The sequence below is a fragment of the Poecilia latipinna genome, unplaced genomic scaffold (assembly GCF_001443285.1).
Source record: "Poecilia latipinna isolate Pla-1442-1.1 unplaced genomic scaffold, P_latipinna-1.0 Scaffold854, whole genome shotgun sequence".
Classification (NCBI taxonomy): Eukaryota; Metazoa; Chordata; class Actinopteri; order Cyprinodontiformes; family Poeciliidae; genus Poecilia; species Poecilia latipinna.
In genome coordinates, this window is record NW_015113470.1 from 419,813 (window position 1) to 432,373 (window position 12,561).

Here is a 12,561-nt window from a genome sequence, read left to right on the forward strand (position 1 = left end):
ATCATTTCTAGTTCAAAATATAAAAAACCTAAACTGATCAAAAATGAACTGGGTTATTACAGACTGAACAAAGATTATAAAACACTTCTATAAACAGTTTGAGGTTTATGAGGCCTTCATCTTGTTTCTGAAACACAAAAAGAGCTTGTGAGATCCTTTAAGGTTTAGATGGACACTATCTGGATAGATGAAAAATTATATACATATATTTTCAGTGCTTTTTGGCATTTAGATCGCCTTCAAATTAAACAGTCCTAAAAACTGCCATGGTCTAAAATGGACGGGATTATTCTTTACCAATTATATTTTCTGAAAAAACGGTTGGAACACAGTTTAATTGAGGTATATTAGCTTAAGCTAAGCACATATTCAAAATGTCATTCAGTACATGTGAGGACAAGTCAAACTACAAACAAGAGTAAAAAAAAAGCAATGTTTTTCTCCCATATTAGTTAATGAAAAGATAAGTTATACATTAATAACAGCTACAGCTAGGATTTTGGACAAATAATTCCCTCAGAACATGATATGATAGGAAATGAGGTGAATATGAACTTAAAGTTCTGGTAAAATTAATGCTAGGAGAAGATGTGGGATGATGATGATATCTACGGGTACCTGAGCGTTCACCTGAGGGGAAAGATTAGACGTGAAATGCAACACTGAGGCTGAGACCAAACTTTACTGCATTTTCTGAAGAATTTTAGCTGAGGATTTTGTATATCTTCTAAAAGTCTAAGAACAAAAGTGAGACACTGCTGCTGTGTATTGGGGCATCGAAATAAGTGTTCGGGAAACTGAACAAACCAGTAAAATCAAAGACAGTTCTGCACTGGGACTGCTGTGGAGCCTCTGGAGTTAGCTGCAGAAAGAAAAAAAGAGTTACAGAAACAGTTCAATATAATTCTCAACACCATACGACATCAGCACTTTATGATAATGAACGAGCCGTGCAGACTTAAAGTCTTAGTGTGAGTTTAGTCTTAAAGTTCCTCAGTAAGAAGTAGCACATGAGGACACCGGTGCCTACAGCAAAACTCTTTACCAATGATCTTCTCGCTCAAGGACATCTGCTCCCTTAGGATGCAATGTATTTCTCAAATTGATTAAATATTTTACATGTGGTCTTCAGATTAAGCAACCATTTATTTTCATTTCAGAAATTATTAACCTGTTCTATGATACAGTTCTATTTGAATTTAATTAGGCAAAAGTTAACAAATCTGAAAAAACAATCTACACTGATTAAAGAAATGGTGCATTTTATTCATCCTGGGGGGGGAAATGGTTGGATTTGCACAACTAAATCAGGTTGATTTCAACAAAACAAGAATATTCATGTGTATGTTTTATCCTCTTATGTAACAAAGAAATATAAAATTATTGTAATTATTTTTGATTAAAATTGTAACATGTTTTAGATCTATTCTACAAAGGCAAAAGGTGAAACTTAACCTGAAAACAGCTAGGATGTGATGTTTATTGCTAAGGTTAGTTGCCTCACTTGTAAAAGTAAAATGTAAAACCTTGAGTTTGTTAAAAGTCACTAAATAATTGACATGGTGAAGCTAACAATCCAGTATATTTGAAACTAATCAAACTGTAATTTTATCAGATTTTATTTCAGTGCTTCAGGTCTGTTCTCTTCAACTCACAAAATACCAGTTGATGGTACATCAACCACTGTAACGCTACAAAGTAATATGGATAATGTCTGGCTTAAAAAAATACAACAAACTTAAAGTTTGTCTACTGTAAAATTGTAGATTCTGATGTGAAAACCTTTAGCTTGAGTTGTTTTTAGTTAGCTAAAATCAACTGTACGCCAGGCTAGCTTGTTAAATTTCCTCCACCAGATGGATTTATTTAACTACTTTCCAACAAACTCACAGTGATGTAATATCTTTCCACTTCAGGTGAGATGATGGTAATATTAGCTTACCAATAATACATTTACAGAACCTCACTTTAATGACTCAGAACTAACCCTTTAAGAAGCTTAGCGTGCTAGTAGTTAAGTTCTCTAAACTAGCTAAAGCTACAGACATATTAAAATGTCCAGCATTCAACATTCCCAAACACAAGTCTTATAACGGTTCTTAATGTTTGCTGATATATTTAATCTCTATAAAACCTGTGGACTTTTTTTTGTAGCTGCCTCTGGACTGTACACGATGAATGAGGCTAATTGTAGGCTGGACCAACATGTTCAGTAAAATACTTTTTACACAAAGCCAATCTGTTATCAAGATGAAGTAGATGATGTTGTTAGAACTCAACCACATGTAAACATTACACTTAAAAACTAATATGCTTGATTACACTTAATATACTTTAAATGACTAATATGTAGGGATTTTGGATATAGAAGTTTATTTGATGAAACACAAATTTAATTAATATCATTGCTCTCTATATCTATTGAAAAACATTCCATTCCTTTGACCTAGGCTAATTTCAGAAGTTGCTGTTTTCTTTTAATCAGACTGAACGTCGTTGGCGTTTTAGACAGTTGCTTGAAAACTCTTTCACAGCTTCACTTTGGGTTTCAGAGACATTTGGCATTTAAGACACGAAACATTTTCATCTTAATTATTCCCATCAAGTGTACTTCTATGTGTTTTCGCACTAATTAAATAGGAAATAAATTTACATGTTACTCATAGGAAGCGGCCCCCACCACCTCTGATAACATGTTTAAAGTGTGACATTACTAGACGGGAGATGACAACTGTATCAGTTTGGGAATCTTAAAATGCGGAAAGGTTAAAGAAATGAAGTCTTCCTTGGTAAACTGTTGAAGGTTTCGGTCAAGCTTCAGCGAAAGTGCTCAGATACACAGTAACGCCTCAGCATTGCATCTGCCGGGTTTTTTTCCCCTCACTTGTGTTCGAATTCAGTAGAAAAAGCTCAGATTCCGATATTTCCTTCACACGCTTCTGTTGATTTTTTTGATTTTTTTTCCCCCCCTTTGAAACTCTCCTTCCTGATCAGAACTGTTGCTGGTTGCCCCACCCCTCATAAGCTGCAATCCAGTTGTCACTCAGCAGAGCACATGCCTGGGAATAAATCTGGGCAGAAGAAGGAACTTTTCTGGTACGACGCCTGGCCGAATGGAGAAACCCATCAATCAGTGGTCACTTGCAAACACCTCGGAGGAGAAGAAGAAGAAGTGCAAGCAGAGGAGAAAGAAGAAGGGGAGAGGAGGACGACGTCACCAATGCAATGTGCTCCCTCAGCACAGCTTCTCAGATGTGGTCTGGCACCTAGTTCACAAAGCCATCCAGATCCACACATTGCCTTCATATATCTCTGGAACGGGTGGAGTGGGGGGCGGCGGGGGGTGTGAATGGAGAGTGTGTGATGGCCGGGGAATGAAACGGGGTGGGGAGGAGGGGTGGGTAGCACTTTGAGAGCAAATGGAGGGTTTGGGGGGGGCTTAAGAAGAAAGGGAAGAGTGAGTCTTTTGTGTTTACTCACACCGAGTCTCTGCCAGAAACTTTAGACCACATAAGCGATTCGCTTTTGTCATCTTTGCTGACCCGGTCCCATGTAAAAGATTGATGAGCGAGATGATGAACTAAAATAAACCAATCTCGCAGTCACTCACGCAGACAGACAGCTATGAGTCGAGCAGACAAGCAGGCCCTCTTCAGTGAGCAAAACCAGACGCACAGTCTCCCCTCTGGCCAACATCCTCCTCCTCCCCCGTCCTTTCCCCCTTCGCTGAAACGGTCATTCAGTGGCAGCCTGCTGCCCTCTTTTGTCAATACAATGGCTTTACTGAATAAAAAAGGATTTTGATAAAGAGTATAATAAGTTTTTAAAGAAAAATGCCTAACAAAAAAAAAAAAATCACATCTATTAACCAGTTTCAGTCTTATGATTGTGAACTACTGAATTCCCAAAGTTTTAACAAAAACACATCTTAAAAGTGTGGCGTGCTTTTTTTGTTCTGCTGCTCATGTCAGTACTTTATACCTTTTCTGACAAATACAGCTGAATAGATATTTGGGGTATTTGTCTGTTCTTTATAAAGTAGCTCAAGCCAAGTCAGATTGAAAGTAGAGCTAGGTATCCATTGAATTTGTTTCATACCACTGATTCCCAATTGAATTTAGTTCTGGACTTGGACTGGGGCGTTCTCACATATGAATATGCTGCGGCCTAAACCAGGTTGTATGCTTAAGGTAAAAGTTTTGAGTTTTCTGCAACCTTCAGTTTCAAGAATTAGCTTATATTCTTTAATTTACATAAATTGTGGCCAGTTTTCCTTTACTCTGCTGATAAACAAATAAAAAAAAGAACTACAGAGTATGCCATAAAGATCTCAAAGAGGACTTCTTACGACTTTCTTCTCGCCACTTTCTAATTAAAGGCTGTATTTGACAAATAGTTTTCCAGTGGGAAAACTATTTGTCAAATACAGCCTGCAGCTCCTCCAAAGTAAGCATAGGCCTCCTGGTTGCTTCTCGGGTCAGTTCTCACTTTTCCCAGCCCGATTAGGTGTAAAAAAAACATGTCTTAGTTGAAGTGTTCAGAGTTTTAATTGTGGAAAAACAAGAACAACCCCTCCACCGTCCCTTCCTTTACAACTATGCGATACAACTTGTTGCTCTAAGTCCCAACAAGATACAAAGACATTTGTCTGTGACGTGGCAAAATGTCAAAGAAGCATAAAGGGTGTGAATATTTTTACAAGATAAAGTATTAGCGGATTTGCTTTTCCAGTAAAAAAAAAACAATCCATGCAAAAAATATAAATCCACCCATCTGAATTATGATGCAGATATGAATTCACAATGTGTTACAAAACATATGATGTAATTGCACCACTTAGCGCTCACCCCCCCATTCTTCTCTCTAAGCCTCAACAGTATACAGAGCGGCAGCTTTTATGAATCCATAAAATGACGTCTTGTTTTAACGAGAAAAGAAATTCATTGCTACCGTAATTGGTAAGTGCCCAAATCATTAAGCCCTAATGCGGGGCATTTCCTTTGGAGGTAGTTTCCATTTAAGAGACAAGTGTCTAATTGGTGAGTTGTTGAAAAGCACCACTACCTCCCCAGAGATCGTTTCTGAAATCATATAGAGGATAATTCCCTTTCAATTAAAAGCCACACTATTCTAGGTTTTGATTTAATTGAATGCGTTTATTCAAATTGAGAGGGGTGGAGGGGTGTAGCGGGGATGGGGGGAGTCGGGAGGTGGGGTTCAGCACCGTGATTCCATTAAGGGTGGAATATTATGAGGCCAGTGCAAAAAAAAAAAAGACTGTCCCAGGAAAATAGAGCAATATCAGAAACAGATTGCTGAAAAAGACGAAATACTCCAAAGTAGACGGCGGCCGGCACGGGCGCAGATTGGATAAACAATGTTCCGAGGAGAAAGCATAATGCTGAATAAAGATGGCCTGCCGCCGCCGCCGCTGCCGCCGCCATCATATTTGAATATTATTGGAATTAATTTGTCGGCCGACACTGAACAGTGGCGGCTATTTGTCAGGAGACTGGTAAGATTGCCGCTCTCAAAAAGAAACGTACGTGCAGAATATAGCCGGCTCGCAGGAAGCAGCGGTTTGGATAAAACACGGGGAAACATTCTGCGGCCATTTTGGGGCTAGTTAGCGGCAGGCGAGCGCCTGGAGGGCGATTTCGTTAGAATTACGACTGACAAAACTTGGTGAAATGACAAATCTAGCTTCTTTTAGGAAAAAAAACAACAACAAAAAGCTAAAAAAGTTATCTTCATCATCCCCCCCACCCACCTTTCTCGATCTCGCTGTTTGTTCAGTCAACTCTCCCGCTCCCTCCCTCCCGCCTCCTCTCCTCTCCCTGGCAGGTGTCACACCCACACTGTGGCCTCTTGGCTGCAGTAGCAGTGCAGCGCGCAGAGATAAGGGTTGTACGGAGACAAGCGCACATCCTGTATGAGGTTAGGGCCCCCACCAGCACACAGCACTCCGCTGCAAAATGTGCGTACGGGTGTGTGCTGTGTGCGCGACCGTGTTTGCTTGTGTGTGTCTGTCTGTGTGACCGCAAGCTCCTTCCCGTCTCCACGCCAATGAGGACAGAGCCTGCGGTTGCCAGGCGCAGGTGTGTGTGTGTGCGCAAGCGGCAGAGAGAGAGAGAGACCTGAGAAACTCCGCCGCGTTCTGATCTCATGGTCGTTTTGATAAGTCTGCGCGCAAACAAGGTCAGGGAGGGTGAGGCGGCCGTGCCGTTATGACGGCGGTCTGCGAGCCGTGATCTCACTGTAACTCTCCAGCTTTCAACTCCACTCAGTGAGGCTCGTCTGCGGTTTTTTTCTTTTTCGGAGATGAAAAAAAAAAAAAAAAAAGCTCGGCACAAAGGTTTTCTCTCTGTGTCTCTATTTCATTGTCAAATATCCTCCCAGATCTTTTCCCTCCTGTGTTTTTTTTTTTTTTGCACTAAGGTTGGGGTGTGTGTGCGTGTGTGTGTGAGGCCTGTGAAACTTGTTGGTGGGCCAGGATTGAAATTCAAATCATAGTCGTAGAGAAATTTATCAAAGATGGTGTGTGTATAAGCGGAACTTTGACAGCCCCCACTTCTTAAAAAAAAAAAAAAAAAATCCGGGTTTATTCACTTTTTCGGCGCAGATCGTGGGACTGCGATGCCCTCTCATGGCGGCGCTGACACGCACACGAGTGAATTGTGGGGAAGTGAGGGAGTGAAAACGAGTCTCCCTCAATCCGCGCTCGGGTGGCCGCCTTCAGCCTTCAGCACGGTAGCGACGCATGTCAGCTTCCTGCTCTGTACTGTAAACCAGCCTTCATTCAAACCTCGCCGTGAGGTCTAACACAAGCATCATGACGTGTGTCTATAGGGGAAAAAAAAGTATGGAAATCTGTGTTTACTAGCTTTGTGTGAACTTATGCATTTATGTATGTACATGTGCGATAACAAATTTTCCAATATAGCTAAGGCTGTGATATTCTTTGAAACTACTAAAGTTTATGCATGCTTGGCAGCCTCACACACACACGCACACACACACACACACACACCCCGGATATCATCTATAGGCCATCTCACAGGCCATCCCCATCAAAGGAGCGACTATTTCTCCCAATTTTTTTTTCCTCTTCTCCCCCCTTCTCTCTCTAAATCTGACACTGCTCTCATAATAAGCAGCCTTGCATATCAGCTCTGTAGAAAAAAAAAGATGCAACTGCTCAACTGCAGGGAAGAAGAAGAGGAGGAAAGGAGGGAGGAGGGGATAGAGAGAGAGGAAGGTGAGGTGCTGCTGCTGGTGGTGGTGGTGGTGCGGGAGTGTGGATAGAAATCGCGAAGACTTCTGTCACTTCATGAAAAATAGCTTCCCCTTTGGACGGAACTTCACAGGCCACAATCAAGCGGTGCCAAGACGCTGCAATCGTGGCAAATCAAGTCAGCATCTATTAATAATATTTCTGGGGCTGCTGCGGTGAGTGCGCCGCCGTGTCCTCCCGCTGTCACAGCCCCGTGATGGAGCGCTGCCTTTATCTCAGCCCTGGCACGCTTCTGTCACCGTGATAAACAATTCACACACAAATATGAATAAGGATCCTCCCAGTAGGCCCCTGCACACCCCCCTCTGTCTCTCCCCCCCTCCCTCATTTTGCTAGATGGGGGGGGATGTAATCTTCCAGCTTGGTCTTTTTCTCTCCCTTTTTTCCTCCCTTTCCCCCTCTCTCCATCCCTCCTCTTCCTCTCCATCTATCTCGTCTTTCCCCCTCTTTTTTTTCTCTTTCCTCCCTGTGCACCCTCCCTCCGTTTTCCCTCTGCCACCTCCTTTCTCTTTCTTTTCAATCTGTCTTTCAAAGATATGTAAATGACCTCGAGATGGGACCCCGGCGCGTAGGTGGTGTAGCGTGAATGTCAAAGCCCGGGCCTGTGAACCCTGCACACCGCGCGAGCACGCTGGCACACGTGCATGGACGCACAAACACACACAGACTCACACACTCCTGCCGCTGTAAAGATGTCTGCTTTGCATGCTCACTTGCCTATCAGTTGGCTGGATGTATCTAAAGAGGCACCTGGAATATGGAGGAAAAAAAACTAACTCGTGAACATACTTCACTAGCACAGATTTTCATGTATCTCTTCGCGTCGTCACGGTGAAGTCACCGTCCAGCTGCGCGTTGACCCTTCTGAAACTTTTGCAATTAAAATCAGTGAGTGAAAGAGTGATAATTAGCAAATGAGGCTTTGTGTTTTTGTTTACTGTCGTTTTAAACATCACCTTTCAGGTTGTATTGAAGATCATTCTCCGTTCGAACATTTTTAGAAAGAAAGGAAACATTTTTTTGCATCTTTGGTAAATATATGTGCCTTAAAACAAATTAAATCACTTTTTTTCTCTCTAACAAAATGTTGCATTCTTTAATATTAAAGGAAATCCTTTTTTACCTTTACCTTACTTTTTCAAAAGCTGAATATTGTTTCTGGGTGCTTTTTATTCATGAGTTTCTGTTTCCCTAGGGTAGAAATATAACGTGACACAGAGAATGTGTCATGTCAGGCAGTGACTGCAATGCAAAGCAAGCAGGACGTTTAGAAAGGTCAAAAAAAGGCTCGCTATTAGAAAACCATAAAGAAGTGGTCACCAAGTCATCATAACAACCAATAAACATCATCTCACCAGTTGCCACTTCTTACCTACCATCACAAACGTAATTATGTGGAGTTATTATCCGGATATTGTAAATAAAATGCCAGAAAACTGAAAATAGGAAAACATTTGACCTTTCAAAAGCACAGTAAACACTGAATTTGTTCACCAGACAGAATCAATATTTATTTGTGGTCTTTTCAGTCTCCAGTCATAAATAAAGTCTGTGAGGTGAACTAAATAGAAAGAGGCGTAAAAAAAAAAAAATAATAATAATAATAAAGGGCATGGTACTCTGGATTATCGTGATGAGGGGTGTTTAATGTGGGGCACCGGAGACATTTTCTGCCCCTGAAGTGATTTTAGTTTGGCCTCTGACTAGAATTAAAAATTTGTACATCTTTGGCCAATCAGCATGGGCAACTGACTGAGTTTCTGGGGCAAATATTGCCTGAAAAAAAAATCAAATCCTCTCGATCTTAAAAAGTTAAAATAGATATTAATTAAAAAAAAGAAGAAAGTTCATATGACCTACAAGATGACGTAGTGGTTTATGTGGCAAAAAAAATTGGAGACCATTATTAATCTACAGAGATTGTAAAAGTAAGAAATGTTCAAAGATCACTCTGTTTACTCCATTCATGTGAAATGATGCTTAATTGTCTACTGACCAAAATATTGTTCTTTTTTCTCATTTAGTAAACATAGTTCACTGTTAGCTATAACTCCAAAGAAGGCATTTAACGCAGTCTACAGAGGTGCCAATGAATTTTGCGTTTGAAATAATAAAGAAATTATTTTTCACAGGCGAGGATTCTTCAAGAAGTTTCCTGTATTCTTCCATCTCTTTGCTGTCAAAACAGCACAAGCAACCGTTCACTTTCTGTCACATACTGTCTCATAAGCAAGCCTGAAGGCAAGTTAGGTTCAGAAAAAAAGACGACTTTAAAGTGGTCATACTGGGGAGGAGTGAGCATTACAGTAAGCCTAGTTTGACATTTTGGATCTATATCTTCTTTCCACTGCAGCACTGCAGTGTGTATCTATGTGTTAATAGACTGTGAGAGGGGGATGTATTGCTGCGCCCCTTCTACGCTTAACAGCACTGATAAACTTAAAACTCCCAATATGAGGCTCAGGTTCATTGTAATTAGGCATTGCGGTGCTTAAGTTTTTGTTCATTAATTTTGTAAAATTAATTAAAGAGTGGAACAAATTTCCTTTTTGGATGGAATCATTTAAAGCGGAAACACTGCTGTGTAAAGGATTTGGCGAAACAATAATGCCATTACTGCCGCATGACTCCTAATTTAAGTCTCAGTTGCGCTGTAATTGTTAGGACCCTGAAAAATGGACGTGGGTTTTAGCTTCGCAGGCTAATTCTTATGTTAACTAAGCTCAAGTTATATGGGGAAAAACAGCAGCGGCTCAACGTGACTAAAACTATCAAGAACTTTCTAATGTTGCATTTTATCTAAATTATTTAGTTCGGTCCCTTCTTATTGTAAATCCATAATCTTAGGAGGCTGTTGCTTTATTTAACAACTGTACCTTATGAATTGATTAATCACATAAATTATAAAAGAGTAAATGATTTGATAACTTTTCTTTATTCAACCCAGACAAGTAGAATTAAACAAAGAGCCACTAAAATTAAGTAGTTGGACGATATACAGGCTTTTACTTTTCATTTACAACCCAGTCTGTAGCTGAGTTTCCATTAATCATATATTTGATCACATTTAAAGTACGAAAATAAATTAGCCAAACATGCCAATTTAGAAAAAACAAACAATGTTTTTCAGTAAAAAGTTTTATGTGCTAGGTTGAGGTGAAAATACATCTATTTTAAGCCATATAGAAATAGATGTATTTTGCAAAACTGCACTCTAAACACTTTTACTTTGCACAGTTAGTAAAAAGTTGTCATTTGAACATGTTGAATCTGTACCTCCTTTGTAAAATCACCGACTACAGTTTCCCCAAAATGCTGCATATGTACAAATATAAGGGGTTTGTCGCTCCAACGCCTGAATAAGACATTTATTACATTTGATGTCAGTGCGGTTCGCGTTCACACTGCACTTCATCCAACAATCCAAACCCTTTGAAAATGTTGTTCCTCCCCTCACCTGTGGTGGCGCTGCATCAAGAACCACTGAAGAGAACAACACAAAAGCCTCTGAAGAAGACATTAACTGCAACTTCCCTCTTCGCAAAAATGTAAACAGAAATGGAGTGTCAGATTTTAGCAGTTGTTGGATTTCTTTTATGTCTTCATTAAAAAGACAAGAGTTTCTTTCCCTGTGCTTTATAGTTTGTTTCCTGCTTTTGGAGCGGACTCCGGCCTGCTTGCTTCCACATATGAATTCAAACCTTATCAGAGTTCACTTCAACCAAGCCAAGACCGAAGGGATCTGTATCAGAGTTGGATTGCACATTCACACTTCTGCAAACGAGCTCAGTTAAAGCAGAATAAACCGGACTGGTGTGAATGCATCCTAAGTGATTTGATTTCTTGTTTCATTTTAAAATATAAGTTAAATCTTGCATACCACAGGAAGTAAAGCAAGGCAGCAAATTCTCCCAGTTTTATTTTCTCTCCCAGCCATTCCACTTCTTACTATTCCACAGAAACGAAAAAGAAAAATAGTCGTTGAATCGCTTTGAATGTGATAGACAGTCGGACAGTTTTTAAGATGATTTTTTTTCTTTCTTTTTTTTTCACGCGAGCCACCGTTCTCTCTGCGGAGTGCGGTAACACCGTTCACACCTGGTCTGTTCGGTGTCTAATTGTCGCTGGCTGCTCCCTGCCAGGCCGAGCCCCTCCGTGTCCGTGATGTAATTTTGCATTTCCGCAGAGAAACATCCAAAGAGGCCTAAATGAGATTTCACTCAGCAGGACGGAGCCTGCGGTGGGGAGCTGATGATGAATGTATTGTAAGATTGATTAGCGCCAGTAAGAAGTGTGGCGGATACGGCCACCAGAGGTGTACGTTCATGTGTGCGTGTGTGAGACAAAAAGAGAACGAAAAGGAGCTTAGTGGTGTAACTGTGTATGGTTAAGTGCACTGCTATGTGTGATCTGTGCGCGCGTGTTTGGATTGACTGCAAAGAGTGTCATTCAGGTGAGAAATGAGACACGCCGGAGAGAGAGGGGGGAAAAAAAGCGTGAAGTAAGAGACAAACAAGATCTCTCCTTCATAAATTCGATGTATTGAGACCATCAAACATTAGCATAAAACAATCCTAACAACCCACGTTATATAGTCTGTATTCTTGGGGAAAATATATCTCCTTGACTTGAGATACCTGAACATATTTCCAGCTCTCAGTGATTGGAGTTCAGCTGTCATGTTCCATGTAGAGTTGGAGCGATGTGTCTTATTCAGCCCTGCTTTAAGACAGAGGTATTTGTGTTTAAACAAATCTTCCACAGGACAAAAGTTAGAGCTCATCACGAGAACTTCTCGCTTCTTGTCAAAGCTGATTAATTTTCCTTTTCTCCTCCTCGCCACAAACAGTCAGACTTCAGTGCTAAATATAGGCGTAAATAGCTTGAACGACAAAAAGCATCCGCATCGCGTGAGGTGACAGGAATATTCAAACCGATATGTAATGTGAGCAAAACATATGTTCCGGTAGGCCTTATTTCTCAGTGTCATAAGAAGTGAAAATGACATTTTGTTTTCTAATAACTGTCACTTTTAACAAGTTATCGCTGACATTGTTAAAAGTTTTAAGTTCAGCATATGCCAAATCAAAGTTTGGCGGATTTATCAAGCATTGTCATTGTCAAAGATCGTGCCACTTTTCGTGAGGCTTACAGGTTGTACATCCTCATAGTCTATACGTCTGCGAAAGAATATTGAAGAATTTCAGTTTCAGTTTCTCTTCACAGTCCAAAAGAATGCATCAAAAGTTCCAGCAACTTGGATTTAT